Raw genomic sequence first — 17555 nt, 5'->3', positions numbered from 1 at the left:
GCCTGTGGAGGGGAGGAGCGTAATCTTTGGGCGGAGAGGGGCAGGGGGACAGTTTAGGGGCGGGACCGGTGGGCGGGGACATGACGGTGGGTGTGGCCTATGGCTGATGAGGGGTGGAGCCGGCGGGAGGGGCGGGGATCGCGCCGAGGGCGTGGCTCGTGAGAGGGCGGCGCCGCCCGATGGGCGTGGCCTGTAGGTGGGCGTGCCCTCCGGCGCGGGGCGTGGCTTCCCCGTCCACGGGCCGCAGTGCCGGGCGCCGCCGAGCGAGAGTGCGGGGCCGCCGCCCTCCGCGGGCTCCGCTGCTCCCGCTGCTGCCGGTGAGTACCACGCGCGACCGGCTCGGGGGGCGCCGGGCCCGGCTGAGGGGTCTCCCGGCCGGGCCTGGAGGAGCGGCCGTGGCGCGGGAAGTGGGCGCCGCCCAGCCCCCTCCCGCCCCTCCTCCGCGCCCGGTGCCCGCCGCGGGGCAGCCCGTGTGTGCGAGCGAGGACCCGCCGGGCGGCTCGGAGCCCGGCTCGGCCTGCCTGCCCCGCGCCTGGGCGCTGGGCCTCGCTCGGAGGGGCGCGCCGCCTGCTCTTGCCCCCGGGCCCTGCTGCTGCTCCTGCGTGCGGCTCCGTCGCGTCGGCTGCCCCGGAGCCAGTGGCCGCCGCCCGGTGGGCAGGGAGAGCTCAGCGCGCCCACTGGGGCCTGGCGCGGCCGGGCGAGGGGGAGCGCCTTCGGGCCTCTCCTGCGCCCACAGCCCCGGGCAGGACCCGCTGCCCTCGAGGCCCGCAGCAGCCAGGTGCCCAGGCGGGGAGAGGCTACCTGCGCCCGTCCAGTGGCCCATCAGAGGGAGACCCTGTCAGGTCCAGGAGGGACTTGGCGGAGCCTCGGCCCGGCCCAGGGCAAGGCCACAGGCCCAGAGGCGCCTCTCGGGCGACTGGAACTGGCTGTTCCGGCGACCCCACCGCAAGGAAAGTTCCAGAGGCTCCTGGCTCGCAGGCCCGAGTCAGGGCCCGAGTTCCCAGGCCGCCCAGCGCAAATGCACCTGCGGGAACCTTCTCCCACCTCTGGGCCCAGCACCATGCACACGAGAGGCTGGAGCAGCCCGGGGAGGAGGTGGACTTCGGGGTGCAGCAGTCCCGTGCCCCTGTTGTCTGCTCTGCCACTCCCGCTGGACCCCTGAAGGACTGTGGGTCCTGGTGGGCAGAGGCTGGTCAGCAGCAGGCGAGTCGGGATCCAGGAGCCTAACTGGAGGCTCAGCCCTCAAGTGTTCTCGCCTGTGGACACACCAGGGCAGCCCGTGTCCTCTCTCAGGACAGACTCTTCTCCCAGGACCGGCAGGGCCTGGTTTGCCCAGGGCCCCTCGGGACTCAGGCTTGCTGGAACCAAAGGCAGCATGCCAGGTCCTGCTTGTACCCAGCTGCTGCCCTCAGCCCTTAGAGTGCCCACTCAGGGAGGTGGTCCTCGTGCCACCTGGCCACCAGCTGCCACCCCACACAGCACTTGGTGGCATCCAGGGGCGACAGCGTGGAGAGTCGAGTGGAGGGCAGGACAGGGCTCTTGGGGTTCTAGGGCCTTTTTTCAGGCACCGGGTCTTCTTCCCCTAGAACAGCTAAGACCCCCTAGTGATAGTCAATGAGTGACAGACACCACAGATACCCTGCGCCCCATCCCCACAGAGGCCACTCTGGGTCTTGTCTGGCTCGGCTGCAGAAGCCCACCTGGGTTTGGGGATCCCCCTTCATGCCCGCTGCCCTTGAGCTGGGGAAGGTTCTGCGACCTGCTTCTGGCGAAAGTGCCTGTGTGTGCAGGATGCACCGCAGTGGGGTGAAGCACCAAGAGCAGGGGAAGGAAGGTGGCATCACATCCAAGGCCCAGAGAGGGCCGGGCCCCCTCACAGGGCCTCACTGGCCACTCAGGCTGGGTCTGACCTTGCTGCCGTGCAGTCTGAGTCGCTGTCTGTGTACGTGTATGTGTGTACATGTGTTTTTTCTCTGTGTGTGCAACAGTGTGTTGGTGCTTGTGTCTCTGTGTGTCTGAGCATATTTGTGTGTGCACGGCTGTGTGCCTGTTTGCGGCGCTGCCTGAGTTGCCCCCAGAGGGCGCTGGTGGGCGGCTGCCAGTGGGGCTTCTCTCTGCTTCTGTGTGGAAGAAGCTTGTCCCAGCCTCCCCCTACCAGGGCCGACCCTGTCTCCTCCTGCGCCCCGTCCCCCGCCCCTGCACAGCCCCTCAAAATCCCCCCCCCCTGCACGTCCTCTTTCTTCCTGCCACTGCCCTCTGCCTCCCCCATCCCTGTCGGTTAGGTTTGTGGACTGCAGAGGCCTCCCTCAGCTGGGCTCTAATCTGGGTTTGCCTTGGATTTGTCCTCATGGGTCTGACTCTGTCCCTCACAGTACCCATGTGCGTCTACCAGGCTGGGCTGGGTCGGAGCCTTTTTTATTTTCCCCATACCCCCCTCTACCTTCTCTTTGGGGGGGCTTGGGGTCACATTTAGTGACGCTCAGGGGTTACTCCTGGCTATGCGCTCAGATATTGCTCCTGGCTTGGGGGACCATATGGGACGCTGGGGGATCGAACCAGGGTTCGTCCTAGGTTAGCTGTGTGCAAGGCAAAGCCCTACTGATGCACTACCACTCCAGCCCCACCCCTTTTTTTGTGGGGTTTGAGCCCCCTGGTGCTTCCCTGGCAGACCAGCAAGTCCAGGCTATGGCCTGAGAGGGCAGTGACACCAGACGGTCGGTGTTGGAGCCCCCAGCGTCTCCTCCCAGCGATGCTCCATGACCATGTGTTGCCCTTTGGCCTGGAAGCCCCTCTTCGGGGCACTGATGCCAGTTTGCACTAGACCCCCACACTGGGGAACGGCCATGAACCCAGGAGCATGCACTGCTGCTATGAAGGGGGCCGTGTCCTTGGCTGAAGGTATGAAGAGAAGCTGCTCCCAGCACCCCAGAGGTGCACCCCTGGTTCTGGCCTGCCTCTCCCTGTCACTGGCTGATTCTCTGAGGAGCGCTGGCCCTGCCCCCAGGCCCACCAGTCCAGATGGAGCAGGAGGGCTGGACAGAAGCCCAGAGTGGTCATGCAGGGCAGAGAGGATAAAGGGGCTCAGCTACTGGGACCCCAAGAGAAGACAAAGGATCCCCTGCTCAGCCTCAGTGGGCTGTGGGCTCTGGGGCACCTGAGCAGAGGTGATGGCCAGGGTGACAGCCCTGCAGCCTGCAAATAGCTTCCAAAGACTCCAGGTGGCCCTAGAGACAGGGCCGAGGCCACAGGGGAAGCAGCTGAGGGAAGAGGGGAAGAGGGTCCCCCACGAGGGGGCCAGGAACTCATCAGTTCCTCCTTAGCCTAAAGCTAATCTAAAAATACCGTTTCTTGGTTGTACAGCAGGCAAGGCATTTATTTTCCTTGCCAGTGACTGCCCTTGATTAGATTTCCAACACTCTTTGTTGTTCCCTGAGCCCAGCTAGGAGTGATCCCTGAGCACTGTTAGGTGCGTCTCCCAAACAACAAACAAGTTCTCATTTCTTTTTTTTTTTTTTTTGTTTTTGGGTCACACCTGGCAGTGCTCAGGGGTTATTCCTGGCTCCAGGCTCAGAAATTGCTCCTGGCAGGCACAGGGGACCATATGGGGCGCCGGGATTCGAACCGATGACCTCCTGCATGAAAGGCAAACGCCTTACCTCCATGCTATCTCTCCGGCCCAAGTTCTCATTTCTTTAAAGAGGAAACAGAGAGCTTGAACTACAGTGGGGAGGGAGCTTGTCTTGCAAGTGGTCGACCTGGGTTTGATCCCTGGCATCCCATATGTTCCCATGGGCACTGCCAGGGAAGTGAGCACTGAGTGTGGCCAAAAAAAAAAAAAAGTGATGGGCTAGTGTGATAGCACGGGGGGGGGGGGGGGGGAGAGAGATCGTATCGCATGTAACTGATTCAGCCTCGATCATGGCACCCCATAGGAGTCCCAGCACTGCCAGAAGTAATTCCTGAGCACAGAACCAGGACTAACCCTGGAGCACCACCTGGTGTGACCCAAACTCCCTAACAATAAAGATGAATGTTAAAAGGGGAGGGGCTGGAGTGATAGCACAGCAGTAGTGCATTTTGCCTTGCACACGGCAGACATGGGACAGACCTGGGTTTAATTCCCGGCATCCCATATGGTCCCCGAGCATACCAGGTGCAATTTATGCGCTCTGAGCCAAGAATAACTCCTGAGCACAGTTGGGTGTGCTACCCCCAAAAAAAGATGAATGTGAGGGGCCTGTAGGGAGCTCAGGGGCTGGGGCAGCCACATCCTCTGTCCTAATACTGAAAACTCTGGCCTAGAGGGCACAGGTGTCACCAGGAGTGACCGTGGAGTCCTCTGAGCACTGTTTGGGAGACTCCAAAATTAACCTAATTAAAAATAAGTTCAGGGACTGGAGATAGCATGGAAGTAAGGCTTTTGCCTTCCATGCAGAAGGTCAGTGGTTTGAATCCCAGCATCCCATAGGGTCCCCTGAATGAGCCTGCCAGGAGCGATTTCTGAGCATTGAGCCAGGAGTAACCCTTGAGTGCTGCCAGGTGTGACCCAAAAACCAAAAAATAAAAAATAATAAGTTCAGGCCGGACCGGAGCGATAGCACAGTAGTGTAGTGTTAAATAATTAATGATGCTGGATGGAGATGGATGGATGGAGAGACCTTTCTCTGCCATCCCAGGCCATGTGGCTCTGCAACCCCCTTCAGCCAGCGGGTCTGGAGGTTCATGAGAGCAGCGGGTAGAAATCTCACTCAGTCAGGCTTCAGGAAGTATCTGCTTTATTCATACACTATCCACCACATGTGTGGCCTATATCATAACCAATTAAGCATTCAGCCATTCTTAGCTAGCCCTGCATCTTAACTCCTTTCAGCCATCTTCCCTTTGACCTCCAAGCTGGGGAAAGACCAAAAGGCCTAATCCCCTGGGTCAAAGGCCTTATATAACCTTCCAAGACCACTCCCCGAATGGGAGGGGTCTTGCAGGTAAGGTTACCTGTAATATCCGGTTCCCAAGACCCCTCCCAGAAACGGGGCTGTGTAGTCACACAGTAGTAGGGTGATTGCCTTGCACACAGCTGACTCGAACATAGGACGGACCTGGGTCCGATTCCTGGCATCCCGTATGATCCCTCAAGCCTTCCTGGAGCGGTTTCTGAGCACAGAGCCAGGGTAACCCCTTGAGCGCTGCCAGGTGTGGCTCCCCCAAAAAAGCTCAGGGGAGCTGGAGTGATAGCACAGCGGGTAGGGTGTTTGTATCCCTTGCATGTGGCAGACCCGGGTTCAGTCCGAGGCATTCCATAGGGTCCCCACCCAAGCACTGCCAGGAATGATTCCTGAGTACAGAGCCAGGAGTAAACTCTGCGTCACACAGTGTGGCCCAAAACAAAAATCTAGTAATAATAAAAATAAGTGCAGTGGGTTGGAGTGATTGCACTTGTGGGAGGACATTTGCCTTGCATACGACTGACCTGGGTTCTGGCCCTGGCACACGGTGCTTTGAACACCGCCAGGAGTGAGTCCTGAGCACCGCTGAGTATGATCCCAAAACAAAACAAAATAAGCACTTAGAGGGGCCAGAGTGGTGTCGCATGCGGTAAGGCGTCTGCCTTGCCCGTGCTAGCCTAAGACGGACCACTGTTCCATCCCCCGGCGTCCCGTATGGACGCATAGCCAGGAATAACCCCTGAGCATCACTGGGTGTGGCCCCAACCCCCCCCCAAAGAACTAGGACAGTTTTCATGGGGGCTGGAGCGATAACACAGTGGTAGGGCATTGGCCTTGCACGCGGCTGACCCAGGAACGGACCTGGATTCGATTCTTGGCATCCCAGATGGTCCCCGAGCCAGGCAGGAGCAATTTCTGAACGGAGAACCAGGAGTAACCCCTGAGCGCCTCCGGTGTGGCCCAAATCCCCCCCCCAAAAAGAACAGTTATCACTTGTTTTTCTTGTCTGGGAGGGGGCACGCTCAATGATGTTCAGGGATTGGACACAGGCCTCCCGCACGCGGAGCCTCCGTCGCCCTGTCAAGGGACTCCAGACAGCTGCAGATGTCCAGGGAACCAAGATTCGAACCCTGGCTGAAGGGGCAGCCGTGAGGAAGGCGTGTGCCTTGCACATGGCCCTCCCGGATCCAACCCTGGCACCCCAGAGCACCCCTGGACAGCTGCTCCAGGAATGACCCCTTGGGGCCTGGTGTATGTGTGAGGTGGGCGGCGTGGCTGGCTGCATCTGTGCCCGGCGTATGTGGATGGTGGGCGCCATGGGCTCCGATGCCCCCGTGCTGAGCCTGGGCACCGCTGGGTGCGGCTCCTCCAAAGCTTCCAGATACATTTTGGGGGTGGCTGGGAGGGGCAGAGAAGGGGACCCAGGGACCCAGAGGCGGATTTGGTGCTGCTGCTGCTGCAGCCGAAAGCCATGGCACCTAGGCGGCAGGATCTACGAGCCAGCGGGCCTCCGCCACCCAGCGCCCCAACTTCACCCACCACAGGGCCTGCCCATCCGCAGGCCTCCGCTTCCCGGCAGCCCCGCCGGCAGCTGGAAACGCCCGGCGACCCCTCGGCGCCCCGGCAGGTGGCGCTGGCGAGCGGCCCCACCCCTGCACCCGGCCCAGATCGGCCCGAGCCGCCCCCGCCCAACAAGGCCGCCAGCCTCCGGACTGGCAGTGCCCGGCCTGTGCAACGGGGAAGCTGAGGCTGGAGAGGCCGCTGGGCAGGGAGCCGTGCAGGGCGTGCAGCGCGGGAGGAGACCGCACAGCCTTCACATCATTCTGTAGCTGCGGGAATCTTTTTTTTTTTTTTTTTTTAATTGGTTTTTGGGCCACACTCTGTGGTGTTCAGGGGCTACTCCTGGCTCTGGGCTCAGGAATCTCTCCTGGTGGTGCTCTGGCACCACCTGTGGTTCTGAAGATGGGACCTGGTATGCCACGGGCAAAACAAATGCCTTATTCACTGCTTTCTGATCTCTCTGATCTCTGGCCCATCTCCCCACTGTGTGCGTGTGTGTGTGTGTGCGCGTGTGCGTTTGTGTGTGTAAGCTTTATGTCTCTATAAGAGATGTGTGTAACAGAGATTTGTGTGTAAGATTTGTGTGTGTGTGTGTGTAAGAGATTTTTTTGTCCACAACCTGTAATGCTCAATAATTGTTCCTGTCTCTGTACCCAAGAATCACTCCTGGCAGTGCTCAGGGGTATTGTACTGGGGATCGAACCCGGGTCAGCTGCGTGTGAGGCAAACACCCTCCCTGATTACTGTCGCTCTTGCCCCTCCACGGAAAACGTGTAAAACCTCATCCCCAGGCACACCGGGGCCCCAGAGACAGCAGCCCTGGGCACTGCTGCTCCCAGGTGCGTCACTGGGAGGGCCCCAGGCCCTGGGCTCCCTGGACAACCGAGTTCATTTCCAAAACACCTGCAGCTCTGACTCCCTGAGGCCCCTGGTCCCTGGGTGCCCCCAGCTCACCCACAGCCCGGGCTCTCTCCTGCACTCTGCTGCCTCTCCACAGCACAGCCCGCAGGAGCTGGGGAGGGGGCAGGGCTATGTCCTCACATTCTGCCAAATAGCCTCAGGCCCAAGGGACCCTGGTGCCCACCTAATCCCTACTTGCCCGGAGTCCCTGGTGGGACTCAGCTCACTGTAGTCAGGGACCCCTAGCTCCCCGACAGCCCCTCCTCTTCGGGTTCATATAGGATGAGGTGAAGGCCAGGTGAGGGTGGGCAAATTCCCTGGGCCTGATAAGAGGGGTGCAGGGCTGCAGCATCGTCCCCACACAGTGTGGCCCAAATGCTGGAGCTGCAGAAGCTCCCTTTGCCCCATGTGACCCCTCGGAGAGGCAGCTGGGGGTGAGAAGCTCTGCAGAGCCAAGACCCCTTTCTTGGGATCCTGTGCCTCCCTCTTTGGTCACGCTGTCCCAGCTCCAGAACCAAGGTCCTCCCCGTAGCTGCTCCCCAACTTGGTTCTCCTCACCTACACCTCACAGGCACGCATAAGCCTCAGCAACTCTGTCCTGACACCCATTTGGGGCCCCCGCAGGATCTACCACGGCCCCAACAGAGGCCACATGTGGTTTTGAGGGCCCTTGGACACACTGTCAGCAAGGAAGGACAGCTGGAACAATGAAGGACAGAAGGAACAATGGAACAATGAAGTGACACTGCAGAAATAAGGATGCCTCGGCGGAACTCTGCACTGCAAGGCCCGAGCCTGCCTTGAATCAAGCCGTTGGCTCCGAGCACCATTGAATCACCAGGTCAAGCATGGCTGCAGGAGTGGCCCCTGGATGCCCAGGCCTTGCTATCCCCCAATAAGCAAATAAAAGGGAGAGTCAAGACCCCACCTCATGCCCCATGCTAGTGAGCTCAGGACCAAGCAAGCTTGCGAGTAGGACGGCGCGGGCCCAGGAGGAGCAGAGCCAGAGGACACTGGAGGAGGTACCGCAGGGCCTGGACGGAACACAAGGGAGCAGAAGAGGAAGAGGAAGATGAGAAGAGCTTTCCCAGGTCCCTGCTGCTCCTGCTGTCACCTGCAGCCCACACCACAGGCCATGTCTCCTCCAAAGAGCCCAGGCAGGGCCTGATGAGGCCACACAGTCAGAGAACAGCTGGACCTGGAGCAGGGTGGACCACTACTTGGCCAAGCGCTGGGTTGCATGTGCCTGGCCAAGGTCTGATCCCAGCACACTGGGAAATACTTGAAAGCAGATGTTCAAGCCAAAACTGGCAGGTAGGACCCAAGAGACCATATAGCAGAGAGCTGACTGGGGATCAATCCCCAGTATCTCACAGAGCCCAACAGGAGTGGTTCTCAAGCACTACCCACTGTGGCCCCAAAGTAAAACAAAAAATCCATTGCAGGGCCAGAGAGATAGCATGCAGGTAGGGCATTTGCCTTGCAGCAGAAGGACAGTGGTTCGAATCCCAGCATCTCATATGGTCCCCTGTGCCTGCCAGGAACAATTTCTGAGCATAGTCAGGAGTGTGACCCCTGAGCGCTGCCGGGTGTGACCCAAAAACAAAAAATAAAACTTTCTTAAAAATGAAGAGGTGGGGGCCCGGAGAGATAGCACAGTGGTGTTTGCCTTGCAAGCAGCCGATCCAGGACCTAAGGTGGGTGGTTCGAATCCCGATGTCCCATATGGTCCCCCATGCCTGCCAGGAGCTATTTCTGAGCAGACAGCCAGGAGTAACCCCTGAGCACTGCCGGGTGTGGCCCCCCCCCAAAAAAAATGAAGAGGTTGGGCCAGAGAGATAGCATGGAGGTAGGGCGTTTGTCTTGCGTGCAGAAGGACGGTGGTTTGAATCCCGGCATCCCATAGGGTCCCCCGAGCCTGCCAGGAGTGATTTCTGAGCGGAGAGCCAGGAGGAACCCCTGAGCGCCGTCGGTTGTGGCCCAAAAACAAAAACAAACAAAATCCATTGTAGGCTGGAATGGACAGAGCAGAGGACGGGGCTGAATGTGCTCCTCCAAGCTAGAGACCTCACACCATGGCACTGATCACAAAACTGAGAAAACTGAGCACAAAACAGAATAATCACCAAGATGCCCTAAGTGTAGCCATGTTTCCAGCTCCTAAACCCGGGGTGGAACAGAGAGGTGAGGCCCTGAGGAAACTCGGGAGACCTGGTGGTGCTCAAGTCCCAGACCCAGCCCTCCACAGAACGGGCCCTACTGTGTGCAACATGGTGTGACCTGCAGCCCTGGTGTGGGGGAGGAAGGATGGGGCTTCAGTGGGAAGGAGCCAGGGTGGGGTGCCCAGGTGCCCATTGTCCGCTGGCAGAGGCCCAACCAGCTGGGGTCAGAGGCCCTGGGGCAGCTTCCGCGAGAAAGGGCAGTGCAGGCCGCCTTCCTGGCCGGGGTTTAGGGTTCAGGGTCCAGCGGGAGCAGTGGGGAGCTTGGAAAGCCTCCAGCTCATCCCCTGGCTCCAGCTGCTGTTTATGCTGCCGAGCTCCAGTCCCCTAGGAGGAGCTGAGCTGGCACTGGAGACCCAAGGGGGAGGCCCCGGGGACCCTCTGGTGGTAGCTGAGGGCAGAGCTGGGCTTGGGGAAGGGGACTGAATGTCCAGAGCCGTGGCCAGAACCCAGCTGGTTTCCCGTTGTGTGTGGGTTTGCTGGGACCTGGAGGTACACCTCTTGGCACCCGCTTCCCCAGTCGCCTCCCCAGTTTCCCAGGCCCACACAGCTGGCCTGAGGCCTGGAGCTTCTGAGGGTCCCGTAGAACAATTGGGGCCTTGGAGCCAGGGCGGCTCAGGAAACGGGAAGCTGCCTTGGGCAGGCAGTGGGGAGGGGGGGGCGGGGCGGTGGGGGGTGACGGGTCTGGTCTGGCTCAGCCCCCACATCCGGTTGCATTCCTAGGCCTGGAGCCTGGACCCCAGCCTGGTGGCTGCTGCCTGCAGTTCCCTTCCTCCCAGCGTCTCTGTTCTGCCATGTCCTGTTTGTGCCCCATAGCAGACACCTGAGCGCCTAGTGCCACTGCCTGCCCTAGTGCCACTGCCTTCTAGCCCACCTGCCCTCCAGGCAATCTGTTCCCAGCTCCAGTGGGTCCAGCCACACTGGCTGGTTCAGGTTTCCAGGCTTGGATGCTCTGGCTGCTAGGCAGGACCCTGAAGGAGGAGGTGGGGCCCCACTGGCAGCCTTTGGCTGTTTGTTTTGGGGGCACACCCAGCAGCACTCAGAGGTCACTCTGCTCAGCAGTCACTCCTGGTGGCGGTCAGAGGGCCCTATGGAATGCCAGGAATTGAACCTGGGTTGAGTGCATGCAAGGCAAAATGACCTCCCTGTTGTGTTATGGTTTTGGCCCAGCCTTTGGTCTGTTTAGTCCAGTTTTTGAAAATTTTTTTTATTTGGGGCCACGCCCAGCTGCAATTAGGGGTTACTCTTGGCTCTGGGCTCAGGAATCACTCTTGGCAGGCTCAGGGGACCATCTGGGTTCCCGGGAATCGAACCGGGATCAGCCAGGTGCTAGGTGAGCACCCTCCCACTGTGATTTTTAGGAAAATGTGGGCTGGGCCGTAGGGATAGTTCAGTGGGCAAGGCATTTGCCTGACACATTGCTGTTGATCTAGGTTCAATCCCAGGCTTACTTTCTTGTTCCCCCAGCTGTTCAAAAGTGATTCCTGACTGCAGAGCCAGGTGTGGCCTGAAAACAAAACAAGAAATAATGGACCTTGGGCAGAGGAAGTGCAGTCATTAAGGCGTTGGCCTTCAGTAAGCTGTCTGCCTTGGGGCTGCTGGATGCCCTGGTTATGCAGCACCCCATATCCTAGGGATGGACAAAAAGCACAGAAAGCGAGAGTGCTGCAAGCAGGAAGGGCACTGGCCTTTTATGAGGCTGACTAAGGTTTAATTCCCTGAACCCCATGTTTCCTGAGCACTTCCAGGAGTGATTCTAGAGTGCAGAGCCAGGAGTAAGGCCCCAGCAGGGCTGGGTGTGGCTCTCGCACCCCATCCACCCCCCAGAAGAAAAACCCACAGAAAGTGCCCCTGGAGGTTATCTCTTGGATCTACTCCCATAGTCTGAGCATTTTCCAGGACTGAGCTGGCCGCTGACCATCCTGCCGGGGCTCGATCCCACCACCCTGTCTGATGCTTCTGGAGATTCTGCCTTTTCTTTCAGGGGGCCATCAGGGCCGGTGAAGGGGTGAAAGGCAACACTTTCCTCTCCTCTCCTGGAGTTATAATGTGGAGGGGGAGGTATTGTTTTTTTTTGGCGAGGGCCACACTCAACCATGCTCGGGGAGGATTCCTTCCTCTGCACTCAGCAAACACTCCTGGTGGGGCTCAGGGGGCCCTATATATGGGGTGCCGAGGATGGAACCCTAAGGTTTGAATTCTGGAAGGCACTGCAGGATCTCTCTGCAGCCTGCCTGGGGCCGAGCCCCTCATTAGGGAACTCCCCTCTGTACCCCAAGAGGTTGGTCTGATTGTGAGAGGCAGAGGACCGGTTGCTGGGTTCATTCACGTGGGATGGGCCTCTGGGAAAAAGTCACCTTCTCACTGGCTCGCCCCCTGTCCTCTGCCCTACTGTGGGCATAGCTGGGCCTGTGGGTGCTTTCCTGGCCCTCATGGTGCCTTGATGGCCAGAGAGGGAAGGAGGGGTGGAGGCCTAGAGCAGCCTGCTGTATCACCTACTTTCAGCCTTCCTGCCCTGTGGGGGCTGGGCACAGTCTTGGCGGGACTGGAGGCGGGGACATTGGCACAGGCAGCTTAGGCCTGTGCCTACCACCCTCAGGAGCCCCCCTCTGCCTGCCCCCCTGGCCAGTGGTTCAAAGCCAACCTGGAATGAGCTCAGAGCTGGGTCGGGTGCAAGGGTTTGAATTATTCAGGTTTGGGGGTTCTGCTTCCCCAGCAGGCTGGAGGGCCATGAACAGCAGGAGGCAGCCTCTGAATTATGCATTCATTCGGGGGCTCCCTGGTCAGAGCCAGGCAGTCTCCCCAGAAATCACAGGCACAGCCCTGCCTGCCAAGGGGAGCTGCTGAGGGCTGGCCCTGGACGCCCAGCTGGGGCCTCTATGGCCCGGCTGTGCTTCCTGCCCACACGCTGGGCCCGGAGGGAGGAAGGGAGCCGGCAAGGCCCGGGTCAGGGGCTATGCACAGTGGGGTCCGGAGGGCAGGCCTCGCTCCACGCTCCATGAATGAGCCCTGCCCGGCCTATAAACACATAAACGAGGGCAAACTCCAGGAAGGCCTGGCCACCTCTCTGAGGCCTGATGGCACTGCCCATGCTGCCACTGTGACTGGGGATAGGAATCACCCCGGGTGGCGGGGCCTGGTAAGGGTGTTCCGGCTACATCCAGGGCACAGGAGGGCGGGATGGGAGGGTCTGGGAGCCCCCTTCCGGTCTCAGGTTCCCCCAGTAATGTGGCCCACTGCTTGCACAGCACCTGGTCGAGGGCCCTGACACCATCCCAGAATGCCCTAAATATGTGCTCTCCGTGGCCCTGGGGATCCTAGGGCATGTTGGGTAGAGGAGAACCACGATTTCTGGGGAGATGGGAGGTGTGGGTGGACGGCATAGGGGGAGGCTGTGGCCACTGCTGTGGAGCAGAGGGTGGGGCATGGGGAGATGCAGTGGCCCCCAGTGCTGGCTCAGAGGGACAAGGTGGTCCTCTGTGCTGGAGGGCTTGGCAGAGTTGATTGTGTGGCCGGGAGTGTGGTGCAGGGAGTTGGGTACGTGGCAGGGATTGTGCCCAGAGTTGGGGGTGCGTGGCTGGGAGCGTTCAGGCCCAAGTGTGGATCAGGCCTTCCTGCTGTCCTAGGCCAGAGGCACGATGGATGGGTTTCCAGGGCTTGCTGGCCAGCAGGAAGGAAGGAAGGAAGGAAGGAAGGAAGGAAGGAAGGGCAGGAGAGCTGCGGGGCTGCGGGGCTGCGGGGGGTGGGGGGGCAGGTGCTGTGAGCAGGAGCCCGTGTGTGTGTGTGTGTGTGTGTGTGTGTGTGTGTGTGTGTGTTGGGGGGTGTGTGTGTGTTGGGGTGTGTGTGGGGGGGATCGTGTTTATATGTGTGTCTGGTGTGTGTGTGTTGGGGTGTGGGTGTGGGTTCATGTATGTGTATGTGTGTGGGTGTGGTGTGTGTGTTGGGGTGTGGGTGTGTATGTGTGTGTGTTGGGGTGTGTGTGTGTGTGTTGGGGGTGTGTGTGTGGGGGATCGTGTTTATATGTGTGTGTGGTGTGTGTGTGTTGGGGTGTGGGTTCATGTATGTGTATGTGTGTGGGTGTGTATGTGTGTGTGTTGGGGTGTGTGTGTGGGATCGTGTGTGTGTGTGTGTGGGATCGTGTGCGGGGCCTGGGAGGTCCCTGGGCCAGCGTCCGTTGAGTCTCCCCGGGAGCGCGACCCCTCCGCTTCCGGGACGTTCCGCGGACTGTGCGTTCCGTTCACCCGTCGGGCGTCCGCTGGGTCCGTCCCGGCTCCCTCGGCGCTCAGGCTCCCTCCGCGCCCCCCCCCCGCCCCCCCCGGCGGGCCCGGAGCCTCCGGCGGGGCCCGGCGGGCGGGCGCGGCCCCTTTAAGCGGCGCGGGCACGCGCACGGCGGCGTGCGTGCGTGCGTGGCGCGGCGTGCGTGGGGTTTCCCGGGGCTGCGGCAGGGGCCGGCGCGCCCATCGCGGGCTGAGGCTGAGGCGGCGGCGGCGGCGGCGGCGGGCGGCGGAGCGCGGGCCGGACGAGGCGGCGGCGTTGGGGCCGGGGCGCACGGAGCGGAGCGGAGCCGAGCGCAGCGGGTCGCCGAGCTGCCGCAGCAGCGCCGCGCGGGGCCGAGCGCCAGAGCTCCCGGGCGGCGGCCGGAGCGAGCGGAGCGGCGAGCAGCGGCGGGCGGGGCCGGCGGCGGGCGGTGAGCGGCGAGCGGCGGCGGCGGCGGGCGGGCGAGCGGGCGGGCGGGCGCGGGCGGGGGCTGCGGGCCGCGGGCTGCGACGACCGCGCGGCGCCTTCCTGCCGCGGCCAGAACAAAGGGCGCGGGCGGCGGCGGCGCCTCGGAGCGGGCGGGCGGCCCCAGCCGGCGCTCCAAGATGGCGCGTCGCCGCCGCCTTTGTCCGCCGCCGCCGCCGCGCCCGGCCCCGCCGCCAGCCCCCCTTCGCCCCGGCGGTCGCGCTTCGGCTTTCTCCCCGCTCTCCGTTCCCGCCCGCACACGGCGCGCGCCTCCGGCCCTCCCGGCGCCCACACCCGCCCAGCCCGGACGCCCGAGGGGCTCCGTCTCCGGCCGGGCGGGCTGCGCAGCGGGCTGAGGCTTCGGCGGCCCCCGAGCCAAGAGCCACGCCGCCGTCTGTGCTCGACGGCCCGAAGCAGCGGCGTCTGTGAGACGCTTCCTCGGGTCGTTCTGCTTTTTGTTTTATTTCTCACCTTCCTCCCCCCTGCTCAGATTTGGCTCGTGCCGGTCTCTGAACGGCATTCAACGCTCAACTGCCCGCAGACTGGCCCTTAGCACGAGTGGCTGGTCATTGTCTGCGTTCTCTGAGCCGGGCTTGACCCGATGACAGGCCTGTCCTCTCGTTTGAAACCCCTAGTGAGCGTCGGCCCAGCGAGGCGCCGGACTGCACGTGCTGGCATCTGGGGGGCCCAGGAATCGCCCCTGGAGGGGCTCGGGGGACCCTGTGCGATGCTGGGCATCGAACCCGGCTCTGCCCTGCAAGACGGGTGCCGCACCCGCTGAACCCTCGCAGGTCCCTCTTACAAGTTCTGATGTCACACTTGCATCACCGATGCACTTGCCCAAAGGCCTGATGAAGTAGGTAGAGGATGAGGGGGGCAAAATTTACAGATGACATTCCAGAATACTGGATGAAAGTGATGAACACTGATTTTATATGGGCTTATTTATTTATTTGGCTTTGGGCCACACCCGGCAGTGCTCAGGCCTCACTTCTCGCTCTGTGCTCAGGAATCGCTCTTTGTGAGCTGTGAAGACCATAGAGGGTCCGACCCAGGGGTCCAACCCAGGCCAGCTGCATTGCCAGGCAAGCACCCTCTCCTCTGTACTATCGCTCTGGCCCCAGGAGGGTTATTTTTCGGTTTGGTCTACATTTTTGGGCCACATCTGGTGCCTCTCGGTGTCTGTCGTCTGCTCGCGGATCATGAGTGGCCTTGAGTGCTCAAGGGTTGAACACAGGCAGAGCGTGTGCACCAGCCACTTGGGCATTTCTCTGGTCCTGGAGTTTATAACTCTTAGGAACTTTGAGGGGCCTGGAGAGAGCACAGCGGTTAGGACACCTGCCTTGCATGTGGCCAACCTGGTTTTGGCTCCCAGCGCCCCACCTGATCTCCCGAGCCTCCCCAGGAGTGACTCCTGTGTGCAGAGCCAGAAGGAGAAAGCTCCGAGCACTGCTAGGTGTGGCCCGACAGCCAAACCAAAAGCAGTGAATTCTGTGTCTACGTGGAGAGATGCAGGGCCAGAATGATAAAGGAGAGAAATGCAGTATCATCACATTAGCCACCGAGAAGGGAGCAGAGGAGCTGTATGGACGGATGGGCTGCAGATCTCCACCAGTTGGTGATCTGGGTGATGAGAGCTTTTTGAGCCCTTTGGCCTCTGGCTCCTGTGGCAGAGCCTGCTGTGCCACCATGACTGCCAGAGATCCCTGCTGCCTTCCAGCGAGAGGAGATACTTGGCAGGTGGCGCTGCTTTGGGGCCACCCCTGGCTGTTTTTGGGGGGGGGACCAGGCAGTGCCGGAAGCATACTCAGGCCTCGGTATAAAACAGTAACCAGGTTGTCATTGCTCAAGACTTTATTATTCTTTACATCATCCCTCCCCCCTTTTTTTTTTTTTTTTTTTTTGCTTTTTGGGCCACATCCAGAGATGCTCAGGGGTTACTCCAGGCTCTGTACTCAGAAATCACTGGATGGTGCTTGTGGGACCATTTGGGATGCTGGAGACAACCAGGTTGACCCCGGTGTGTTGTCGCTCACACCCCCAAGACTATATTCTTTGATCTGAAAGGACTGCGGTGCTAAGAACATGGTTAAACATGTTCTTGTTTATTTGTGCTTGATTGTATCTTTACGTGGATCTGAGTCTTCTGCTTCAGCCCCGTGGCAATTACATATTCCCAGAGAGGATGGCTGGTTCTCTGATCACCTGTCCAGGTACTCTAGTTAATGAAGCTGGAAAAAATTCTAGGCACTTTCTAATTGGGTAAGAAAGTGTTAACTCTGCAGCAACCTTAGTGACTTTATCCCTGAAATCCTGGAGGGAGAAGGAGAGAATCTCCTGTTTCCAAGGACCCATCTTGATCCTGTGGGGGATTCTGCTCCCGGGGCTGGGTTCTGCTTAGCAGGTGCAGGTCTGCAAAGAGCGGGTCTCGGATGTTCTGTGGAAAATGGGTCTTTCTTCCTTCAGCTCCATGGAACAATGATTGAGGATATGAAGACAGAGGCAGCAGCTTCCTTTGCAAAGCCCTGTCCCCGCCATTGTTTCTTTCCTTGCTGCTGTTGGTCATGGGAGACAAGAGCCTTACCCTGCTGAAGGGAGGGGGCCCTGTGTGCTGGGGTTTGAGCCAGGACTGTGTACTGTCAGCTGTGTGAAGTGGTTGGAGCCATGTCTCTCGGCTTTCTTTTTTATTTGGGGGTGTTAGGGGTGGGGTGTCTGAGCGCAGAGCCAGGAGTAACCCCTGAGTGCTGGTGGGTGTGTTCCAAAAACCAAAAAAAAGGAAAGGAAGGGAGGAAGAAGGGAGGAAGGACAGACTTGTCATTATTCTTTCAATTCTATATCTTTATGGATGTAGGTATTAGGCCTCACTTGGGAGTACTTGGTAGTTGTTTCTGGCACTGTTCTGGGTCTTCTGCAGTGCCCTAACCCCTCTGGCCCGATGTGCAATTATTGTAGAAAGGATGCTGCCCTGGTTTGGTCTGGTCTAGACTTTGACAGGGGCCTTACAAGAATGCAGAGAGGAGTGCAGGGACATCCTACCCTTGGGACTCCTCACCTGTTTGTAGAATTTGGGGCAGAGTCTGAACTTGGGGCTGAAGGTTCCTTCAGTTGAAATCTGTCTGCTTACAAAAGGCGTGCAGGTGGCTAGGTCATGCTTGGGGTGAGGGCACATGCAGCAGCAGCCCGTGAGCTGCCTCCACTCACTGCCCAGCTC

At 60.1% G+C, this 17555-nt stretch overlaps 1 protein-coding gene across 2 annotated transcripts in view; it reads left to right on the top strand.

Moving 5' to 3' along the window:
- Positions 1 to 214: 214 nt before the first annotated feature.
- The window catches only part of GNB1 (G protein subunit beta 1), a 73145-nt gene continuing 55804 nt past the window's right edge, over positions 215 to 17555 (top strand). For both annotated transcript variants that reach the window (XM_049775428.1, XM_049775427.1), the window contains exon 1: positions 215 to 317. The gene's annotated coding sequence lies outside the window, so the exon portion shown is untranslated. The remainder of the gene's footprint in view (positions 318 to 17555) is intronic.

The sequence above is a fragment of the Suncus etruscus genome, chromosome 6, assembly GCF_024139225.1.
Source record: "Suncus etruscus isolate mSunEtr1 chromosome 6, mSunEtr1.pri.cur, whole genome shotgun sequence".
NCBI classification, from domain to species: domain Eukaryota; kingdom Metazoa; phylum Chordata; class Mammalia; order Eulipotyphla; family Soricidae; genus Suncus; species Suncus etruscus.
Note: the sequence above shows the minus strand (reverse complement) of the source record. Positions and strands in the feature narration are given on the sequence as shown.